The sequence below is a fragment of the Mustela erminea genome, chromosome 13 (genome assembly GCF_009829155.1).
Source record: "Mustela erminea isolate mMusErm1 chromosome 13, mMusErm1.Pri, whole genome shotgun sequence".
Lineage (NCBI taxonomy): Eukaryota > Metazoa > Chordata > Mammalia > Carnivora > Mustelidae > Mustela > Mustela erminea.
The window spans coordinates 79,341,476-79,365,479 of NC_045626.1; the positions used below are offsets into that span (position 1 = coordinate 79,341,476).

Genomic DNA, 24,004 nt, shown 5'->3' on the forward strand with positions numbered 1-24,004 from the left:
TTGTTTAGTGAACTTAAGGAGTTGACAGAATAAAGGAAAGAAATTTGGGGGAGAACCAGTGGGAAGAGCATGCATTACAGAATCCTTGCATGGTCAGATTTTCCATCTACTTCCCTTAGAATGACAGAAATCTTGGGCCGCCTGGATGTACAACTCGGGGTGCCTGGGGGCTCAGTCATTGGGTGTCTGCCTTCGGCTCGGATCATGATCCCAGGGTCCTGGGATTGAGCCCTGCATCGGGCTCCCTGCTCGACGGGAAGCCTGCTTCTCCCTCTGCCCCTCCCTCCCGCTCAGGCCCGCGCTGTCTCTCTCTCTCTCTCTCAAATAAATAAAAATTTTAAATAAATTTTAAAATAAGCTTAAATAAATAAAATTTTAAAAATAATTTTAATTTCGGTAAAATTTTTAAATAAAAAACGTACTTGAGAGAGAGCACGAGCAGGGTGAGGGACAGAGGGAGAAGCAGACTCCCTGCCGAGCAGGGAGTGGGGCTCCATCCCAGGACGCTGGGATCATGATCTGAGCCAAAGGCAGACGCTTAACCAACCGAGCCACCTATGTGCCCCCTTGAGTGTCTTTTAATGTGCCCACCTTAGTGCCAGGTGCTGTGCCAGGAGACGTATGTGTCTGTCCCCTGTAAGTGCTAATCTGCATATTCTCAAGGCCTTTCTGGGTACATATTACACAGTCTTTGCCCTCATCTGCCTCTTACAAATACAGAATAAAAGAAAGTACAGTTGCCAGACATTCTGGGTAATAGCTACCTTTGTATGAAACTATTCCCACAGGATTAGAGCATTTGAAAGCTAAAGGCCTCCTGAACAGTTAGCTAGTGTTAGACCATTGTTCCCTACATTCTACAAAAGGAAATAATGAGGCCCATGGAGGTTACGTGCCTTGATCTGGCAGGTGGCTCTGAGCAGGTACTCGAGCCTGGGCCTTTGGACTTGACTGCACTGCTGTTTCTCTCACCCCCAAATTGCTTCCTCTGAGGGTTTTTCCTGCCCTACAGAGAGTCTCGCTAATAACATCAGCCCTTATTCCTCGGCATTCAAAACCTTGTTATTTCTCCGAGGCTGTGCTGTGGCAACCTCCCAGCCAGCAGCAAACATCCTCTGACCTCATACATTTACTTTGACAGAAAACGAGCCAGTGTTCTTTATCCCTCACCATTTCAGCACTTTGTCCTCTTGAAGTTTGGGGAGATATCCAAAACCCATGAAGACTTTTCATTTAATTAATTAATTTATTATTATTTTTTTTTTTTAAAGTTTCCACCTATTAGAGATCACAAGTAGGCAGAGAGGCAGGCAGAGAGAGAGGAGGAAGCAGGCTCCCCACTGAGCAGAGAGCCCGATGCGGGGCTCCATCCCAGGACCCTGGAATCATGACCTGAGCTGAAAGCAGAGGCTTTAAACCACTGAGCCACCCAGGTGGCGCCCCTGCAAAGACTTTTTAAAGGAAGTTTCTTTGTCCCCCTCCAGCTTTATGGAGGTGTAGTTGATCTTGGAAACTTACTCATCTGGTATAACTGTAACTTCTTATATGATCTGTCCTCAAGCGTGGGTCGGCAGACTTCTCCTGGAAAGGGCCAGGGAGTAAGTATTTTGGACTTTTCGGCTCTTCACGACCACTCAGTCCTGCCATTGTAGCAGAGAAAGCAGCCACAGGCGACTGGTGAACAAGGGAACATGGCTGTGTGCCAATAAAACTTTATTTACAAAAACAAGTGTGGGCTGGGTCAGGCCCCCGGGCTGTCCCCTGTTGATCCTACTGCTCAGTCCACTTGGCCGGTTTTGTTTAAACCGAAGTCTAAGCAGAAGCAACATCAAAAAGTTGAAACAGGTCGGGGCGCCTGGGTGGCTCAGTGGGTTAAGCCGCTGCCTTCGGCTCAGGTCATGATCTCAGGGTCCTGGGATCGAGTCCCATATCGGGCTTTCTGCTCAGCGGGGAGCCTGCTTCCTCCTCTCTGCCTACTTGTGATCTCTGTCAAATAAATAAATAAAATCTTCAAAAAAAAAAAAAAAAAAAAGTTGAAACAGGGTAGGGGAGCCTGGCTGGCTCAGTCAGGAAAGCGTGTGACTCTTGATCTCGGGGTGGTGAGTTCAAGCCCTGTGATGGGCACAGAGGTGACTAAGAAGTAAATTAACTTAAAAAAAAAGGTGAAACCCATATACCCTACACCAAGTTTCAACAGTTGCTATGTTTTATTTCCTTCCCTTTCCACTTTTCCCCCATGAACCATATGAAGGTGCCTGAGACAACCCGGAACCTCTCCCTAAATTCTTCGGGCGTGTCTTTCCTAAGAATGAGAGCACTTTCCTCCACGACCACAGTGCCACGAGTACTTAAAAAAGATGACCAGTCATGATGTGATGATCAGGGGCGCCTGAGTGACTCCCTCGTTTGAGGCTCTGACTGGTGTGACGGCTCAGGTCGTGACCTCAGGGTCGTGAGATCAAGTCCCTCGCTTAAGAGCCTGCTTAAGATTCTCTCTCTCCCTCTGCCCCTTCCCCTCTCCCTCTCTTAAAAAAGAGAAGAAACAATCACATCCTCAAGATGACGAGACTGGACCTTGAGGACCAACCCGTGTCACCACTAAGGTTTCCCGGGAGCACCCTGGCCCGCAGCTCGAGCCGGTAGGTAGAGGTTCTTCAAGAGAAACAGTTAAAAATCGCTCCCCGATTGCCCCAGGTGACCTTGACAGCGAAGTGACTGTAGACTTGGGCTCTGAAAGGTTCTTTCTTTGACTAAGGGGTATAAAATTCAGTGGAAGCAGGTTTTTGGCAGGTTTTTGGAAGCAGGGTCAGTGGGAGCCTACAGAAGGAGTGCTGTGTCCTCTAGCCTCAGCCGGAAAGCTCTGCAGACCGCAGGGGGCGGAGTTCCCGTCTAAAGGCAGCCCATTCACTACTTTGTGGCTTGCTTATTCCATTAGCGGCAGCTAAGACCCTGCTTCCGTGGACTGCATTGGCTAAGAGCAATGATCGAGGCTGGGGTATAATAACATGACCCAACTAATGCCAGTCTGGGGCTGTGCCCTCTTTCTGGGTGGGACAGGGGGGTTCTCGGCAATTCCATTTGCAGATGCAGAGAACCTGACAGCCTGTCGTCTTTTGAGTCGGCCCATTATGTGAATGAGCCAGTGAGGAACTGAGGCACTGACATTCCCATGTTCTTGCCTCTTAGCTCTCCTGGGCCTTCAGTTTCTACCCTTCTCGGCGCACTCGGGATGTACTGCCGTTGGTATGGTCCCGCCGATGGCTGTTTTTTTCTAAGCATGCCCCCCAGTTATGCCTTCCACGCACCCGCCCCGCCCCCGTCTGCAAATGCGTCTTTAGCACAACTCCCTTCACTTGTCCTCTTCCAGACTTGGAGATTTTTGTTTTTCTGAGCCTTGGAAAATAGAGACGGTCTTCGACAAAGGGAGGTTCGACAAAGGGAGGGCTTCTGGACTTTAGAGACCTCCCAGCATTCATCTTGAGAGGGCCAGTCCAGAGTCTTGTGAGAACTGGAGATACTGTGTGTGCTGGGGCTCAGCCGAGCCCCTTGGTGTAAGCGGACATTATTCCCGAAACCTCCAGCTTTGCTCATGCACGCCTGCACCCAGCTGGGCCACTTGTCTTCTAGTGCTTGGCGTGGGTGGCTGGGCACAGGGCCACTGTCCTCCTCCTCGGTGAGTCTGTTCATCTGCCTTCAGGGCCTGGACTCATGATGTGGAAGATACAGCTAGCAGAGGTTCAAACCCCATGGGACCGTCCTCGCAAACCTAGAATGACCTGGTTCGGAGTGTGGGTGATTTAGACTCACAGTGGCCCCAGGTGCGCTGTCCTAGCTGCGTAGACCACACCTGCCTCTGGGGAGCAGGGTGGCTGGCATCTTTCCTCCCACTATGCAGGGAAGCAGCCTGACCGTCTGCTTGGGCAGGGAGCGGAGACCTCACGGGGGTGTCAAGCGTGAGCTCCCTGACTCCCTTTCACACTGACTCCCGTCTGTGTCCGCAGCGGCCACCACACCTGGCAAGCAAATGCTTCGAGACCATTTGCCAAAGTCCCTTTACCTTCCCGTGATAGAGCACTCTTTGCACAAACATCCCACCTGTCAAAGCTCATGCTCCTTGGAACCTGGATTCTGCGCCATGCCTGGGTGTCCTTGGAATGACCCCAGTTTCATGCACAAGGAAAGTAAGGCTCAGCGAAGTTGAGTAACTCGTCCAAGTCGGCGCAGCTCCTGAGTGCCGGGGCTCACATCCCTTCCCAGCTCTACTGACCAGAGAACCCGACACGCTCCTCGCAGACCCCGCAGACGGAATGTTTGAGTCCCTCCCGTCAAGTCTGTGTGTTGAAACGCGAACCCCAGTGTGATGGTATTTGCAGGCGAGGTCTTCAGGAGGTGACTAGGTGACGAAGGGACTAGCGGCCTGATAAAGGGGACCCCAGAGAGTTCCCTCACCCCTTCCGCCATGCGAAGACCCAGCGGGAAGACCTCATCTGTGAACCCAAACGCAGCTCCCACCAGACACCCCATCTGCAGGCACCTTGACCTTGGACTCCCAGCCTTCAGCATGTGAGAAATGAGTGTTTGCTGTGTCAGCCCCCACAGCCCAGTCTGTGGTATTTTGGTGTAGCGGCCTGAACGGATTAAGATAATTCCCCGGGTAGAGCTGAATTCCTTATCCTCCCGGAAACACATGGAATAAGGCAACCTTCTTGTGTAGAAATGTCTACGGCTTTCCATGAAATGGTGACAAAATCGCAGTGAGTATGGTTTGGCTGAGTTAGTTCAACCCCTGAGGGCAGACTCCGGGCGTGCCTTAGGACCTATGTCGTTTTGCCTTTCCAGGGATTAGAAGCTGCCAGGTGGAGGTATTCAGAGGACCACCTGTTGATTTCCTGGTTTCTCAGGATGCCACCCGGTCCTCTGTGCATATGGGTATGTTACTTATCAGCAGCTCAGGTTCCCTCTATGCCGTGTTAGGACTTCTGCCTGCCTTTTCTCTTAGGTATCCACTGAGATGGCCGGGGCCTCACTTGGTGTCGCTGTCCTCTTGGGGCAGGGCGGAGTGGGGGTGGGGGGCCAGGGGCTGACATGTTGTGGCCAAACAGAAGGGCCGGTTCCCAGTCTCAGATCTGCCAGTCTGTGCCGCGTGGAGGGGCAGTTCTTTAGCGGGCCGCGGGGCGGGGCGCCCGACGTCTCCCGCAGTGTCGCGCACGTGGTAATAGAGACAAACAGATGGTTCCATGGTGAGGGGGCCCGGCCTGTGTAGTTTCCTCTGGCCGTGACGGACTCTGCTACGTGTCACTGTCCCGGCAAGGTGCATTCAGCATGAGTCAGCCCTGCCAGGCAGCGGCCCCAAACAATCAGCATCACCAACCTTAAGATCCCATGGAGGGTTCTGGCATGTTGAGACCTGCCAGGAGAGGACTCTGCTGAACAGGGAGCACCCTGAGAGCCAGAAAGGGGCCAGCCACCACACACGATGGCCCCCGTGTCCTGCCAGCTGGTTGCACACCCCAGGCTCTGCCAGCCCCTCCAGGGAACCTGTGTTCCCGTTTGGGAAGGAAAGAGAGGGAGACTGGGAATGTTCCACGTTCCTGCCCTGGGTGACTCCGAAGAAAACCAGATCGGTTCACAGCTTGGTTTACTCCTTCTGTTGTTTCTCTGGGGGAGCCTCGCAGGTCAATGGCTGGAGAGCTTTTTCTGCCCCCGCCCTACCTTCCGACCACAAGTTCTCCCCACGATCTGCTTCCGTCTCCCATCTTCAGGTGCCCCCAGCTGCCGGGGGGCCACCCGCTTGCCTGGGTGCGCTGTCTCGCTGTCCTTGTTTTATTTTAGGTGAAGATGCCACCAGCCCTTGGTGGCCCAGGGACACTCAGGAGGCTCCGCTGTGAGGTTTGGGCCGTGCATCGCTGCTTCTGTGGAATGCACCCCAGATGCACAAGAACGCAGCAGGCTGGGAGGAGTCGCAGGAGAGAGGCCTGGCCTTCGGATATGCCGTCCTGGGAGCGGGTTTGCTGAGCAAACCGGGACTCCGTCGGCTCCAGCAAGTGACTCAGAGACTCGGGACACTGTTCCGCTCCTCCCGTCCTCTACGGACCAGCCTGGCTGATTCTCACCTAGGCCTGGAACCATCCACGTGTTGGAAACGACTTGCCATGTCCCCATCGGGGGCTGTCTCAGGCACGCAGAGGCCATTCAGTCGCTGAGTAAATCAGAGGGGTCTCAGGAGAGACATCCTGTCCTGTCTCCCACCCTATGCGGGGACTCGGACCCTCCTTTTCAGGAAGGGTCCGCTGAGTCCTGAAATGGATGGAGAACTCACACCCCTGTCTCCGCCACATGTCATCCAACGCGTCCTGCCGAGGGGACCAGTGTCCTGTGTACATCCCCACTGCTGCCACCCTGGTCCAGGCCTCCACCGCCTCTGCCTTAAGCAAGTTCAACCCCGTTCAACCTGGTCTTTCTGAAAAGTGTATCTCCTGGAGTTGCTCCTTTGCTCAATGGCTTCCCCGTTGCCTGCAGGATAAGGTCCCAGCTCCTGAGTTCAGGCAACTTACCTTCCTCCAGCACACAGACCCTGCAGCGGCCCTAAATTACAGGCTCCCTGACATTCCTACAAGCTTCCGCCTCGGGGCCACTCACGGGCTGTTCCTCTGCCAGGAACCCCCTACCCCCAGCATCACCAACCTCAGGGCAGCTTCAACCTCACAGTTTCACGTTCTCCTGCTGACTCCACTCCACGTTACCCTGTGCCCTCTGACCCCGCTGGGTAGGGCACGTCTACACTCCCATGGCATCCTGTGCCTAACCCTGTCGGGGCACCTGCAGGAAATTTTGTCTCTTGCCTGCGGGCCCCAAAATGCTTTGAGCTCCTTACAGGCGACAGAGGGGCTGGATCCCCATTATCTCTGCATTTCCTGCTGCTAGGCATTTGCTGCACTGAGTGGGGAATGCCTTCATGATGTTTTGGAAGAAGCTGGCATCAGGTGGAAGACATAATTTTAGAAGAAAAAGGGAAGAAGCTATCCATCCCAGGAGGGGCCCCAACTTTTGCAGACACAGAGACTGTATTGATGGGGGGTGTCTCCTGTTCCCTCTACTTGCGCATGTCCTCTTCCCAGCCAGAGGGGCGCCACCCCGAGGGCAGGCACGCCTCTGAATTTTATTTCATTATTTTCTTTTTAAAAGATTTTATTTATTTCAGAGAAAGAGAGGGAGTGCGTATGAGCAGGCGGGGGTGGGGAGCAGGGGGAGGGAATGAGAATCTCAAACCTACTTCGTGCTGAGCCCAGAGCCCAGCAGGGAGCTGGATCCCAGGACCCGGAGATCATGACCTGCACCGAAACCAAGAGTCAAGACACTTAACCGACCACATGGCGTCTGCCTCTGCATTTTAGATAATGAGGTTTGTCACAATAAGGCACAGACTAACCGATGTTTTCTGCAAAGGAATGGCCAGAGAGTAAATTCTGTAGACTTCACAGGCCTGAGCACCTCTGACGCAGCTCCTCAGCTCTGCTGTTGTAGGATGGAAACAGCCAGAGACCCCGACACAAACGGGCATGGCTGTGTCCCAGCAAACCTCGATTTATAGCTGTGCGCTGCCCACACCTGCAGTGATGACACACCCGGTCACCTGGGCCGCTTCGAGTCCCTCCCCTTCCCAGGTTGTCCCCGTGTGCTTCGCACAATGCCCAGGGCGTACCAGACACTCGAGAGAGAGCTGGTGGTTGGTTAAAAGTACGTCGCATGAAACCAAGGATTCAGTAGGACCCTCGAGACGGTTCCCACGTTGCTCCCTGCTCGACAGCCGATTTCTGCTTCATTCTTACAAACAGAACCCAAAGTTTGTTCTGGCAGCAGTGTCCCTCCTTCCCCTCCTTGGATGTGCACTCACTACAGGCAGTTAGAGCCAAGTCCGTGTAACCCAGTTGCCAGCAGTTGGTCTGGGAGAGGCCGTGCGCCTCAGTCCGACACAGTTCCCGTCTGTAAGAGAGTTTGGTAAGACATTGCTCCCTCATGATAGGAGCTTTCCTTTCTGCCTCCTCCCTTCCTGATTTGAATACCAGTTTGAGAGGATGTGACGTCCTGCACTGCGGCAGCCACATTGCAGCCATGAGGGGAGGGCCCAAAGAATTTACGGAAGTACCAGCCCAGAGCCCCAACTTTTCTGGGCTTCTGTACCAACCCTGGAAATGCTTAACTCCAGCTTCTTGATAAGAGAGATCATATATTTGTCTGTGATGTTTATACTAAGCAAGGGTTCTTCATTCACTTGGCAGCCTTCACAGGTCCTAAATAACAGAAATAATGCGTTTTTACTATATCAATAAATGTTCATTCCTACAAAGAGAAGGCAGCTTAATACATTTCCTCCTACTCTGGCTGCCCAATCCTGAATCTTTCCCTGTTCACTTTCCAACCAAATGTGCAGAATCCCCAAGGAGAAGTTTTGTGGCAAAAACCTAGATACCAGGGGCCCAACAAGCCCCAGCTGGGGAGAGCCATCTGTGTCCTCCTATCAGTGTCAGAGAAGCCTGTCTCACATAATCCCTCTGCGTTTAGCTCCAGAAACTGGCTGAAGCAAGCATGGCAGGAGCCATGGGGGACGAAAGACCCAAGAACAGTCGGGGACGAAAACTCCGGTGCTCTCTTCTGAGTGACCTCTAGCAGGCCCCGGAGCCCACTATGTCCCCATCCTCACCGGGCTGACAGCCACACCAGCAGAACAGGAGTCCCTAATCTGGCAACCCGTACTGCAAAAGTCACCAGGCCACCTTCCAAGGGACTCTTCCCTCCAACGATGAGCTGTCGTTAACTCCAAGTCTAGTGTCCCCTGCGGCAGGCACGGGGCTTATGGGCTTGTGGCCGTGCGTTCCTCAGCACCCTGTACGGTGGGACTGATTAGCCCCGTCCTGTGGACCAGATCGGGGCTGGTGCTCTCAACCAGGCTACCCGGCCTGCGCTGCCTTTCCGTTCACTCAGCATGCCGCAGAGAATCCGTAATCCCACGTCTCCACAAGCCGCGAGTGGGGAAACGGCACAGACGGGGCAGCCTCGCCGGCTCCTGTCACTAGGCACCTCCATTTCCCTCACCTTCACGGAGAAACCAGTCCCTGAGACCAGCCGCTTTCTGCGCGGCCACTGGGGGTTGTGGGTAAGTAGCGCCCCCATAAGCCAGCCCTTGAGTGTTCCTAGTATATGGGGAGGGGCCAGTCAGCGTCGCTGACATCAGCATTTCTTGAGTACCTACTGTGTGCACATCACTATGCTAGGTGCACAGAGGACATAGAAGGCACACGGGGATTGGGGTCATGTTAGAATCCTCTGTACCATACTCTGCAAGCCCACCCCTCCCCGACCTTACCCTGTAGGGGCAGCACCAACCTGTTCTTTTCGTCCTAGAGCCAGCGGAATCAAGGCTCGAAGAACAGTGGTAACAAGCTAAGAGAAGGGCGAGCAGCTGAGGGCACCGGCGCCCGGCCCCTCTGTCTGGGGATCTAGCGAGCTGGGTCTCAAAGTCCTGTCCCCCGGCCAGCAGCTTCAGCATCCCCTGGGTTAGAAATGCAGGATGTGGGGACCAGACCCACTGAATCAGGAACTCTGCATCTGAACGGGCCTCCTGAGGGGTTTTGAGGCACACTCAAGTTAGGGAACCTCGATGCAAGGAGATATTTTATGCACAAACAGCTTGAGGGCTGCAAAGCACTCTGTCAACATGGCCTCTTGAAAGCCTTTTGTGAAAGGTTATTCAGAGACCTCTTGGTTGGTTTGTTTTTTTTTTTTCAATTAATATTCTATGTATTACAACTACAAATTCAAAACACAGTTCTTACCTAAAACTTTGTGTTGAATTTATGAATCTCACTACTTTGCTTATAAAATTGACTGTATTTTACGATCACTTTTAAAGTGGTTTTTTTTAAATGTAATTGATTTCCCATAAATACTGTAAGTGCAGTAATGAATTTAATATATTTCATTTCCTCTTAAACGCTTTTCAGAACCTTCCAGGTCTTTCATGAATGCTTAGGCAGCCACTAAGTTGAACTTTTAAATATGGCAGCTCTCAGTCCTCGTAAACAGTAGCGTACTGTTTGCAAACTTAGTAAAAGCCTTTTATAACTTTCAAATTAAAAATCTGTCCAGTTACAACGTGAGTGTACTTAATACCACTGAACCGTGCACTTAAAAAAATGGTTAACAATCAGTTTTACGTTAATGGGTATTTTACCACATTTAGGAAGAAAGGATCTGGCCACAATGGATTACGCAGTACATTTAAAAATGGGAATCACAAAGCCTTCCTGTTTGAGGATGCCGAATTCTCTTAACTGTTTCAAGCACTTGAAATACAAAATATACATAGGGTTGGGGCGCCTGCCTGGCTCAGTGGGTTAAGCCTCTGCCTTCGGCTCAGGTCATGATCTCAGGGTCCTGAGTTCGAGCCCCACATTGGGCTCCCTGCGCAGGGAGCTTCCCCACCCCTGCCTCTCCCCCCTGCTTGTGATCTCTGTCTGTCAAATAAATAAATAAAATCTTTAAATACACACACACACACACACACACACACACACATACATAGGGGGCGCCTGGCTGGCCCAATTGGTAGAGCACGGGACTCTTCATCTCAGGGTTGTGAGTTCTAGCCCCACTTTGGGCACAGAGCCTACCTGAAATATACATAGATTACGTTCCAATATAATATAGGAGAAAACAAACACAAACTAACCACAGCTTTGCTTTACTTCACCCTCTCTGTACCAAGCAGTAACCCTTCTGGGGTGTTAAGACCCCAACAAGGAGAGTGCTGTGCCATCAGCAGCAAGCTGGTGGTCCCCGGCTAGGAAAGGACCCTACACAGTGCTCTTTGGCCAGGAAGAAGGAATTGATTTTTTTCCAGGGACCGTAGCTGAATTCTAATTGTAGTCACTCTGCCAATGGAAGATTCCAGGTCCCCTTTACTCTCCACATGGGGTGGTGGTCTCAAAGCCTGGATTCCCTGGATCCAACGGCGGATACCCTAAAATTCACCCCCCCATTCGAATCTCCAATCCCCCATCCCCAGATCCGTCAGTACAGCTTCCTCCCTTACTTATTCTTCCCACCTGCCAGGGTCACGGCTCTACTGGGAGCTTTCAACGCGCTCTGCTGATTCTGCACCCCGGGTTCCTCCTGACTCTCCTGTAGATTTCCAGAGAGGGGAGAGGATGGCATGAGTCAAGGGCAGCAGACTGAATGAAGGGAGGATTTTCCAGAAGGGAAAACTGACAACCAGTCTTTGGACAATGAGCCGCCAGGAGAAGGAAAGCTTGCGAGGTGAAGGGAATGCATTCTAGTCTGATAAGCAAAATATCAGCTGGGCACACTCTTTCCTCACACCCACCTTGGTGTTTTGGGGTTTTTTTTAAGGTTTTATTTGACAGAGAGAGAGCACAAGTAGGCAGAGAGGCAGGCAGAGAGAGAGGGAAGCAGGCTCCCTGCTGAGCAAAGAGCCCAGTGAGGGACTCGATTCCAGGACCTTGGGATCATGACCTGAGCCAAAGGCAGAGGCTTAACCCACTGAGCCACCCAGGTGCCCCTCCTCACCCCCACCTTGTGAACGGGGCTTTGTCCCCACAGAATGCATCACCTTGGAGCACCCCCTCTCCCATCAGTCTGGTGGAGGGGAAGCTGCTATCAAGGGACTGGCAAAGCTAGGAAGGGGGTGAGCAGCTCCTTGCTCATTGAGCCGGCCACGCTGGAGGGGGCTAGGGACCCCCTGGGGGTCCTGTCACCATGCCCTGTGGCTGCAGGAGGGGCACTGGCCTTGCGGTGTTCCATCACAAATGTGGGAAAATGTGGGCAAGCCTAGAGCAACACCAGATGGTGTTTCACCACGCGAAGTGAGCTAGTACGTAATGCCCCGGGGGGCGGGTGGTGAGTGGGAGCAGGTGGGGAAGCAGCCTCGCTCCGACTTTCCTGGGCACCTGCTCCTTGCCGAGGACATCAACAGGACCTCGGGGTCCAGCGAGGGAGATGCTGATGCCCACAAACAACCAACTCAGGTCCCCAGGATCCATACTGAAGAGGAAGCCCTGAAAGTTTTCTAGGAAGATGTGGAGGGATGCCGGAACATGCCAGCCTTAGAGCATCTTGGAGGTCAGTTGGTCTTGCGGGGGTGGGGGGGTGGGGGAGCTGGCCTATCCAGGAAGCTGAAGAGGGTCCCCCCCACACAACGTCCTCACGTTCCTGTGCAGAGTGGATGCTACTGGCATGAACCCATTCTATAGATGGAGAAGCTGAGGCTCAGGAGGGGTACTGAGTTGCTCAAGGTCTCAAGGGGAAAGGAACAGATCGGGAGTTCCTTCCCCACTACACTTGGTTGGGTCTGATTCTGCCTCCCGCCCTAGGGGGCAGCAGCACTTCATAACTGACTGTGTGCCTGAGCCTCAGGTTCAAATCCGACTTCTGTACTTAACCGAGTTAGTGTGGGCAAATCACGTAATCTGCAGGCAGGGGTCTCTGTCTCCTGTGTGCCAACGGGGAGAACAGTCCCTCCTTCTAGGAGCAACACAGACCCTCGGAGGGCTTCCCCTCTGCGGCTCCAAGCGCCGCTGTGTGTTCCGGTTCTTGTCGTCTGCACGGCAGCCCTGCCTCCTGGTTTCACAGATGCAGACACGGGAGGCAAAGGGAAGCGAAGGGGCTTTCCAGGTCCCATGCCCATGCGGAGTCGGGATTGGAACCCAGGTCATCGGGCCGACCAGAACGGCCTCCAGCTGGCTCAGGGCTTCCCCAGCTCCCTGCTGGGCACACAGCGCCCCCCTCGGTTAGCCCTTAGTCCTGCCGGGGTAGTTCCACACCCAGCACAAGTGGGAGGGAGCCGTCCTGATACACGCAAGATATTTACCAGGTTCGCGGGGTGGGGTTGCGGAGTCAGTGCCCCCCACGCAGACTCTCAGAACATCTTGCAGAAAAGAAGTAAGTACTTAACCGATGGGGGCCCGGCACACTACAAGTTTCTAAGTTATTTATAAAAAGGCAGCTGAAATCTAGAGACTTCTAACGGGCGGAGGTGTGTTCTGCAGACTAAGAATAGCTGACAGGAGAAGCTTTCTGGTGACATCAGAGCACAGCAGCAGCTTGGGGGTGGGGGCTGTGGTTGTCTCCAGCTCAGCAACAGTGCCCCGTGCAGGCTCACCTGGTCCTCCAGAGAGAGTTGGACGAAGGGGCTGCAAAGGGCCAGGTGACACCGGAGACAAATAGAGTTTCCATCTGTCTGGGGGTCTGTAACGCTTCCCTGTCTCCCTCCCTCACCATCCTGCGGTGGTCAGACCAGCAGGATGGGGGCAAAGAGTGGGGAGCAGCAGGGGAGGGCACAGGGCAGGTCCCTGGAGGGTCCTTAGATTTGGACCACAGGCTCCTCCCTCCTCACCCCTGCCTGTCCATCCTCCCTGGGGGCTTCTAACACAGAAGGACCCAGGCCCCCACCTCCGCCCACTGCACCAGACGCTTCTTCTCAATGCACATCTGAGCTTGGAACGTACTCCGAGCCCCAGTGGGGTGACCACTCGCTTTTTCTGAAGTCAAAGTAAATTCTGGGGATAGAGTACAAAGATGAAGCCAACCCAAGGTTAAATTGTGGTTCCCCTTGCCAGGGCTGGGAGTTTTACTGGAGGTATTGGAGGGCTTGGGGGGCCTGGGGGAGAGGAAGGAGAAGGGAACAGTTTTAACAAGAATTAATACTCCGTCGCAGGTTATGCCTGGCCATTTGCAAGTTCTCGGTCAGGGCCCCACCGGAATTCCTGGTTTCGGTTGACACATGATACATGCTTACTACACAGGGCTGGCGCCTGATCCTGTCACGGTCCTTAGGGGGATTTAATTTAAAGAGTGATTATGGCTGGACGTGACTCTGACCTTCCATCCAGGCTCCCCGCAACTTAGCCCCCAGGCCTCAGTTTCCCCTTCACCAGGGTGGTTTTGCTGTCCGACATCACCTTTTCAAAACTCAACACATCTGACTTTGAGAGAGCCCAGAGTGTTCACCCACTCTTCCAGGAAGGAAAAAGGGGGGGGGGGTTTCTTTTATCTTTCCTTTTCTTTTTTTTTTCTTTTAAGATTTTATTTACTTATTTGACAGACAGAGATCACAAGTAGGCAGAGAGAGAGGGGGAGGCAGGCTCGCTACTGAGCAGAGAACCTGATGCGGGGCTCGATCCCAGGATCCCAGGATCATGACCTGAGCCGAAGGCAGAGGCTTAACCCACTCAGCCACGCAGGCGCCCCGTATCTTTCCTTTTCCTTCTCCTCCATCTTCCTTCTCTCCCCCCACGCTTTTCCTCATCTCCCTGCCTTTTTTTTTTAAAACAAAGGAAACACTAAACAAAGCCTGAGAAGAGAGGCTACTTGCCCAAAGTCACACTGACCTTCTTCCCAGATTCCTTGGGCTCCCTTTACCAGGGCTGTCCCTACGGTACAAGCCGCACAGGCTCCCCGAGTGGAAAGATAGGAGGCCACCTGTGAGCTGTCCTGGGTGCGCTGGTCATACAGCCCTCACGGCTGGTGTGCCACTCACCTCTCTGGGATATGGGGTTAATGAGCTACATTTCAGCACAGCTGCCAAGCAGCTGGTCCAAGGTCACACTACTAGAACTCGCCAAGACAGCCATGCACCCGCGGTACCCAGTGGCAGAGGAATCCCGCTGCTGCGTTGACATGATTTGTGATTCTCCACCCTGGGGGCACCTTATGGAAAACATCAATACCAAGACTCCCACCCCTGGAGCTTCTTGTTCCGAGCCCCTGGGCTGGAGCCTGCCAGTGTTTGCTGAAGAGCTCCCCAGGTGGGTAGCTTGCAGCTAGGGAGGAAGGAGACCGTGGTTTTCAAACCCCCTTGTGTACGGGAATCATCTGAGGGCTGAAAGCACTGCCCACCCTGCCCAGCCTGCTTTAATTGCGGTCTGGGGTGTAGCCTGGGAATTAGGATCGTCACCTGCTCCCCCAGGTGATTCGAATTTGAGAACACTGGTCTGGTTCATTCTGCACCTGGACTCTGGGCCCCACCCCTGCCCCCAAAAGACAAGGCCACCCTGCCCTTCCCAAAAAGAGATTTTAGTCCCATGTTGCTGCTTGGGTATAGATAAGCATCTCCAGAAAATTCTGTTCTTGACTTCTGAATGTCAAGAAACCAATCCAAAGTAATAGGTCTTTTGGCTGTACCTTCCTGAATAGGATATAAATGCTCAGCGTGAGCGGCATGAAAGCTGCCCCGTTCTGCCACGATTTGTGCACGGAGACAGAGGGAAGGGAGTCTTTGCTGTAATCCAACCCCCAGGCCTCACTCTTCCTCTCTGGAGGGTCCTGGTTCCTCGGACCCCGAGTGCACACTGCAGGATCTGAGCCCACCAGGTTCCCCTGGAATTTCTGCCCTGGCTGTGTGACCTTTCTGAGAGTCAGTTCCTCTGACTTTGTGCTTTGTGCTCTCAAATTCTGCCCTGGCCTGTTGGAGGTCCCCGGGGAGGGATGCCTCCTTCTGGATGCCCTTGCTTCTGGGACCTCACATACACATTCCTGTTCCTGTTGACCTGTAAGGCCACAGGGGCCCCCACAGTGCTGAATTCGCGCCTGTCTTCACCTGCCTTCCTCTCCCCAGAAAGCCGTGGGCCCTCTCTTCTCCCTGTGGTATTTGGTGTCTGGGCGTGGGGCCCAAATTTCATAAAATCCAAGAGGCATGGCCTCTGTGGCCCTACCAATCCTCCCTCCCTCTCTCCATGGGCCTTAGACCTACCCCAGGGGATGGGCACCAAAGCGCCCTCCTTATCACCAGCTGAGCACAGCTTCACTCTGTAAATGCTCCCCAAAGCGCACATGTCAGTTGATACAGGGAGAGAGCCCCCCCATCCAGTCCCCACCAAGATGCAGCCAGGACCAGCAACGGATTGTCCTGGAGCTAGCCCGGTGACCTGCCAATCACGGAGCACTCTCCATGCACCAGCATGGTGTGAACACTTTGCACAAAGTCTCATGCACCCATTTCATGGATGGGGACCAAGGATTCCAGGGGTAAGCCATCACCTAAGGACAAAGACAGGATTTGAACCCACATCTGCAACCCCTATAGCAGCGACTCCCAAGTTTAAGAGTACAGAAAAATCCCAGGATCCAACATCCCTTCAAGAATACAGGGGACTCTGACATAAATGACCCAAGACAAGCCCTTCCTCTACCCTGTTCTGAGTCTCAGAGCTTCTTCTAGGTCCAGCCAGGGTCGACCTTGCTGCATAACCTTGACCTCTCTGAGCTTCCTCTTTGGTGAAAATGAGAGAGTAGAGCTAGCCAGTTGCAGGGAGCTCTTCAGTTCTGCCTTGAGCCCTCCCACTTGGTTCCCATCCAAAGTGACGTGGGGAGGGCCGGGGGGGGTTCTCTTTCAGGGTCTGTCCCAGCAGACCCTTCTGCCAGGTCAAAACTCTGGACCCTGCCCAGGATTTGCACCTGCCTCCACACATAGTCAGGGACTGGGAAGCCCCCAGAGCACCTGTGTCCCCCCCCTCCCCCCAGAGTCTCTGGCACAGGGAAGTGCCCCCCCCCACCCCGGGCATAAAGGGCCTCCCACCCTCCCCTCACACTCAACCTTCTTTCTCATGAAGCAGGAGAGCCGGATCTAGTTCCCATCTCTGCTCTCTGCAGCCGGCCCCAGGAGAGGTTTAAGAGACAGCCCAGAGTGGACATCTGGGAAGGGCGCCCGGTCGGCAGGAGCAGGCCCGGAGCTCTGCTGAGTCAGCGTGGGAGCGGTGAGGCTCTGGGCCCACCTCCTACCCGCACCTCCCAGCCTGCCTGTGCCCTCCGCCGCCAGCTGCCCAAATGGTAGGTGCCTGCCGCGTCCTTTCCCAAGTAAGCCCCAAATTATTGACTGTGCCAACTCTGAACCCCAACGTGTATTTATCATCCTGCCTTCCAGGCACTCAGCTGGGGTCTTGCTTGAACATGCAGCTGTCCCAGAGTGCAGGGAAGGGAGGGGGGAGGAGAGGGCTGCATCTGCTCCCCTCCCCCACCCCCTTGCTGGGGAAGCAAGTGGCAGGATCCTGGCCAGTGGTCCTGCCCTTCCGGTCAGCTCCTGGTCCCCGAGGTGGCCGGCTCAGCATCCAAGTCCTGCCCTGTCAGCCACGAGCACACCAGAGATGGGGACCTGCCTGAAGGCCAGGCAGCCAAGGGGACAGTTGGCAATAGTGGAGAAAGTGCCAGAAACTAGTTTTCCTCATGGTACAGAGTTCTTCATGTGTGGTCCTCAGAAACAACTTGGTGGGGGGGGGGGGGTGTAGGGAGAGCCCTTGTTAAAATGCAGATTCCCAGGCAGGGCCTTTTCCACAAAACCACGTAAGAACCAGCCAGCCATGTGGCAGCCAATGGCTTGGATTCCCCCGAACGCATAGTTCCGTGTGCTTCTAATGCGGGAGGAGAGGAAAGAAGAATGCGCATCGCACCGTGTTGTCCGGGGATTCGGTGAGGTAATATGATACAGAAAGTGCTTAGCGCTCAGTAAAGGGTATCCCTGGGTCATTACTCAGCAGCAGAGGGAAATTATGGCAGACCGATTCAGCAGATGGAAGAAATAGATGTTCCATTTTTTTTTTCCTTTTTTTTTTTTTTTTTTTTTTTTGCCAGCTCTGTAACTTCCGGTGGAGACACGTGCAAGAGGTCTCTCTGGATCATGGGCCAGGGGATGGGACCCACCCGGGCTCTGTCTCTTACAAACCATGTGAACTTGAGCGTGTGGTTTGAGCCCTATGGAACCTCAGTTTCCACATCTACAAAATGGGAATGCTGCGGTGGCTAAACGAGGCACTTGAAGGAAAGCCACACAGTTAACTCAAATGTCCCTCCATGGGTGAATGAATAAATAAAATGTGGTCTGTCCCTACCATGTTACATCGCCTGGCAATTAAAAGGAATGCAGGACTGACTCCATTCCACAACATAAATGAACCTCGAAACCATCATCTTAAGTGAAAGAAACCAGACACAACAGGTCCCATACTAGAGACTCCACTTGCAGGAAATGTCCAGGGTAGGCAAATCCAGAGAGACAGGAAAGTGATTAGTGGTTGTCAGGGGCCAGAAGACGGGCGACTGAGGGGTGACAGGTAAAGGGTGTGGGGTTTCTTTTGGGGATGATGCAAAAGTTCTGAAACGGATTATGGTGATGGTTACACGACTCTGTGAGGATAGGGAAAACCATCGAGCTGTGGACTCTAGATGAGGAATTCCCTGCTATGTGCATTCCAGCTCCGTATAGCCATTATACGGAGCCATTACCAAACATAAAAGACCAGGTCCCCCAGAATCACCTGGCAATCTCATCTCAAATGCATTCCTTGGTCTCTTGAATCTGAAATTGTGACGGGGTGGGTGACGGGTCCAGGAATCTGAGTGTAGATAAGAACACCTGGTGATTTGCATGCCCACAGAATTAAAAGAACCATCCCTCCGGGTCCACAGTCTGGTCAATGCCGCTTTCCGTGGCACAGGGGTCTTGCAGGTGCAAACCCATTCTCCATTAATTTCCTACGGCTCCTGTAACAAATGACCCCCAAACTTCGTGGCTGGAAACAACACAAATGTAGCATCTTACAGCTCTGGAGGTCAGAAGTCTGAAATGGGTCTCCCTGAGCTTCCTTTCTGGAGGCTCTAGGAAGAACCCGTGTCCTTGCATTTTCCATTTTCCAAGCTACCTGCACGCCTCGGTTCATGGACCTTTCCTCGAATTCCAAGCTAGCAACGCTCAGTGGAGTCTTTGCCATGTCACAGCACTCTTGACCCTGACCCTCCTCCCTGCCTTCCTCTTTCACATACAAAGACCCTCGTGATCACATGGGATCCACCAGCCATAGTCCGGGGTCGTCCCTCCATCTCAAGGCCAGCTGGTATGTTCACACCTCCCAGGGATCAGACACGGTCGTGCTGCTTCCATCCGCCCCTGCCCCCTGCCGTTCTGTGGTACAGGATACCTCTCCCCACATCACAGATACGGAGAAAATAAAGGCAGTTGCCCTTGGAGCCCCCTCAGGGGGGCTGCATTTGTGTCCGAGAAGCCCTCCTAGCAGACTCTCCCACATACGGGTTATCGCTGTGTCCTCCCCCAGCCCCCAGCCCTCTGTGAGGCCAGCCCCGCCGTTCGTGTGAGGCCGTGGCGAAGTTAAAATAGATTTTGGGCCCCTGCCACCTCTTTCTGTTTCTCTGGTGAGCTTGTTTCTCAGACAACAATGCAGAGTTTGAAGCCCATCCAGCAACAAGCTTCCATCTGCCCCCTACAAATTCCAGTAATCGGTCACTATTTATAATTATATAAATAAGAGGAAAACATGCTCATGCCTCCCTCCCCAAAGAGCCCCCATCTCCATTTTTAGGCGGCCGGCCCTCCCACTCACCCCTGGAGCTGCGTGGCTCTGCAGTCTGGGAGGCGGGCTCCAGCCACCAGTTAGGATGGAGATGTGGGGATGGTGGCCTCAGGGGAGCCCAGGAGAGGCGGGGGCGCTTCACTGGGGGCAGAGGGATCCGGGGAGCTTGGTCACCCAGAAAATGATTAAACAAGTGGGCATCAGGCGGAAATTCGAGTGCAAGTTCCATTGATTTGTCTCTCGAGGTATTGTGGGGAGGACAGAGATGGAGAGCGGAGAGTCAGGCTGGCTACGAAGTCCGGGGTCTTGTCCCCCGAGAAAGGGAGCTGCCGCTTGTGGGGGGCGTGCTCTGTGGCAGTCTTTTCACCCTTGCTGAATCCTCTCTAGCAAGACGGGGCTGGGGAACCTGAAGGCTCAGAGGGCAAAGCAAGCAGCCCCTGGGGTATACAACCAGGAATGGCAGAGCCCCTGCAGGGGAGCCGATGCGGACTTGAGACTCTGCTCTAGGGTTCACCTAAAAGATCAGGGTGCCTCGGGCAAGAAAAAGATTGAAAGATAACCAGAAGGACAGCTTTAACTCAGGAGGCAGATTGGGGATGATTCTTCTCTGATTCCATTCTCGAGACCAACATAAGGAGTCTAAGAGAAAAACTGCCCATGTCCCGAGTCCAGACAGAGATGGGGGCAGGAGGCACCTGCTGGGTTTCCATCCCTGGGCAGCTTTTATTGCACATCACTAATCCTTACTTGTTTGAGGCCCTTTAGGCATGGTCTTCCCTAAGTCAGAGGCTAATTCCCTAGAATCAGGAGCCCACTTACAATCAGAAGATTAAGGAAAGAGTCTTGTTCTCCCAGAACGTTGCTGAGCCTTGGGAGTACCCCAAAGTGATTAGAGGGATAGGGAATCGAGACAGAGGTATTATAGGAACTGCCATTTATCCAACTTCCTGTCTGTCCTCTGATTCTGGTTCACCACGCGTTCTGTGACTATCTCGGTGTTCTCATCAGTAGAATGGGCGTGTGTTGGGTGCCTCTCCTCCCGACCCCCACGGCAGCCAGTGTCTTATGAATGTGCCGTGATGGTCTGTTTATTTCTCTTTCCTTCCTGACTGGGATCCTCCGGGGTCAGGGACTGGCTCCTTTCCTGTAGTACTTAAATTCCTGGCATTCAATAGTGAGCGAATGGGAGCATCTGGCTGGCTCAGTTACAAGAGCGTGTGACTCTTGATCTCAGGGTCATGGGTTCAAGTCCCACGTTAGGCATAGCGATCACTAAATAAATAAGCTTAAAAAAACTGTGAGCGAATGAGCATATGAATAATAACTGTCTCCTGTGTAATGGTATGCCGCTGGCTTACAAGATGGAACTGTCAGACATTTCCAGAACTTTGCAAGCCCCTTGTCAAATTACTGGTAGCTTGAAATTGACATGGTAGGGATACTTACAGCCCAGAAGTAGGCAAATGCTACAAAGTAAGCCTTCCCTCCCGCTCTACCTACACAAGGCTAGAGAGTACTTTCTCTATCAGGCACTGTTTTAAGCACTTGACGAATATCCACATTTAATCTTCACAACTAAACCGAGGAAGGCACCCTTATTATTGCCATTTTACCGATGGGGAAACTGAGGCCCAGGGAGATGATGTCCCTTGCCCACATACAGTTTGGGAGTCTTCCCTCCATGGAATGCAGGATTGCTGCAGGAAGACCATCCTCAAAGTCTCTGGGTGCCGATGCCCTTTACGGACTCCAGGGTACCGGCCTTTCTAATCTCGGCACTGGTTTTAATCAGTTCCTCTGGGAGAAGAGAGGCCGTTTCCTGGGGACTGAAGTGTTTTCCAGCCCTTAGAAGGTCGTGCTGTGTGATGGGAACCTAAAGATCCCCATATGGGGTGCCCCTCTTACAGGACTCCAGAAAGCAGATGCAATCAGCCCAGCGAGACCCCACGCAAAGCTCCAGACCTCCTTCCTGCTCTGACGCCGCCGACAGAGCCTTTGCTAGGATTGAATTAAAGCCCTGACGTCCTGGAACAGGCAGCAGCAGGCTTTGTGAGCAGAGTCCCTGCTGCGTATGTGCATCACGGCCAGAGCAGAGGGTCAAGAATCCAGGCCCCCCACATCTCACGGATACAGCTGTCTGCCTGGTATATACTTCTGGCCTGTCCATTTGGGTCTGTGGTTGGGGGGAGATCACGGACTCCCAGAAGCTCTGTTTAAGGGATAACAGAGTCTTTTCATGGACCGTTCTAGCTTGAACATTCCAGATCTTTCTGGGCCCAAGTCAGCCCTTGTTTGACCTCTCTGCCTTGTCACCTCCTGTGTGTCTGTCTGACTCTATTCCTCTAGGAGTTCCTTAGGAGCTGAAGTGTGGCTCCTGATTATTCCTGGTTGTGGCCCCGGGACCCAGCCAGGTGCCTGAACACAGCAGAGCCTCAATAAATGGGCAACGAATGAGTGAATCAACAAACCCCCGGACGGTGCCTCGGCCTCCCCACCTTCCCGCTGCCACACGGAGCTCCTGATTCTTACTCCAAGACTTGCCATCAGGAACCAATGCCCCGTGGTCATCACACCCCAGCCTTCCCCTCTTCCCCTTCCCTGCTCACTGTTGAAGGCGGCTGGTTCAGCAGCAGACCCAGGAGGGTGGAGGGAGGCCTTCAGAGGCCCCTCAGGGGAGCAGATATTTACACTGAGGTCTGCAGAGGAGGCCCCAACCATAGGAATAGAGAGGGGAAGGGAGTTCCAGGCCAAGGGGCAGGTGCCAGGACTCTAGGAGCCGACAGTGGTCAGTGGGGTCCGAGATGAAGGTACCAGTGTAGACAGGTCACAGAGTGAAGACAGGCTCCCTTCACCCTCCCCACACTGGGGTCCTCTTTGTGATCACTGAAGGGCAGAGCACAGCCATATGTACCCCCCCCATCCCCCACTGCCCCAGAGCAGGGTCCCAGGGCTTTCCTCCCCACCCACCTACACTGTCTGTAACTTCGGGAGCAGCTAGGCCAAGGGGGAGACCGTGCGGGCCTGAAAACGCTATTTTCAATCTCTTGGGCAGCAAGCCCCATCATTTAATCCTTGGATAATTTAATATAATAAAATTCCAGGAAATGGTATTTTACATCAGAATAAAATTGTGTTCAGCAGTCGTGGGTCATTTGCAGGGGGTCAGAAATCCTTTCTAGACCCTGAGGCCAGTCTGGGTGTCTCAGTTCCTTCTGCCTTGAAATGCAAGCCCTGGGTTCAGTTAACTCAGACCAGCTGATGCCCCACAGCCCCCACTTCCCGAGCTTGGCCACCTCAGCCTGCCCAGGGGTGCTTCTGCAATGCCGGTCCAGGTGCTTCTCCAGCTCTTTCAATGCCAACCGTGTGTCATGGGCAGCTGAACTTTCCCCCAGGCAGGGACCTCATTCTGCAGCTCTGGCTGGGTTCAGGACCCACCCCCCCACCCGCCCCGCCTCCCCGGGGAGGTTTGCAGGCTGTAGGTAGTGGTAATTGGTTCTCAGCATACCCTCCCCAGTGCCCTGTGAAACTGATGTAGGTGGGCCCACCCAGGTCTTTGTGAGCACCAAAGGACTCATGCCCGCCTCCACACTCCAGCACTGTCACAGAGCCTGGCACCCAGGACATAAAACTGACTACTGTCCAAACATGGATGGCCGCACTGTGAGGCACCGCGGAGAGCAAGGGTCTGGCCTTGAGAACCAGAAAATGTTGACTTTGAATTTCTGCCCTGGCTGTGTGACCTTTCTGAGAGTCAGTTCCTCGCTTGTAAAATGGACAGGATTCCACAGCAGCCGCTTTGTGCCCTGTCCCATGGCAGGCCCTTCCGATGGACATCTCATTACTATTATCGTCCCCATTTTAAGGAGAAGGAATCATGGTCAAACAGGTGGCAGGACGGGCTGGGGTCTTCCAGCCTGACCACAGAATTCAATTCCTCAAGCCAACTTAAGGCCAAACTTCTCCCAGGAGGCTAGGGGAACCACCAGCATTACATTCTCTGGGCAGCTTGAAATGCAGCCTCCAGGGCCCTGCCAGAGCCAGAATGGGGGTGGGGGGTGGGGCCAGGAAGCTGCCTGCGCCTCCAGTTTGAAAACTCCCCCACCCCAAGCTCCTGGGCTGTTCCGCTGGGGCACGTGGTGTGTCCGCTCCATCAGGGTGCTGGGGAGGGGCCGAGGGGCTTTCCTGGAATGAGCCAAGCGAAGCACCTCGTGCGCGTTTAAGGTGGATTACTGTTATTATATTACCTTTATTGCTGTTCAGCAGAGAGCTAATTAATGCTGGCTGTATTTCTTCACTGTCCCAGGTGAGTTTCCCTCCTGAGATCCGGGAGGATGTGTGATGGAACCGGGGTGGGGGTGATTATGGAACCTCCCCGGGGTCCGATCCCGCCCACCTACACCCCAACTCTGTTCGCACCCGCCTCTTTCCAAAGCCCGCAGGGGTGCGGAGGCGGGGAGGCGCGACGAGCACGGCCGCTGCACGGGGAACGGGGGACCTTGGCGGTGGGTATCTAGGTCGCGCCCTCCCTTCCACCCCTCCCCGCCGTCTCTGGCCCGGGGCGGGTGCTCCCCCATCCCCGCAGTGAGCGAAGCCGGCGCGCGCTAGGACCGCGGCGCGCCGCCCTCCGCCGC

General features: G+C 53.8%; 1 long non-coding RNA gene across 1 annotated transcript; it reads left to right on the plus strand.

Moving 5' to 3' along the window:
• Positions 1–11,918: 11,918 nt before the first annotated feature.
• On the plus strand, positions 11,919–17,888 carry LOC116571595. Its single transcript, XR_004277920.1, has 3 exons — positions 11,919–12,138; positions 16,626–16,842; positions 17,641–17,888. It is a non-coding gene; the product is annotated as an uncharacterized LOC116571595 (long non-coding RNA).
• Positions 17,889–24,004: the final 6,116 nt, after the last annotated feature.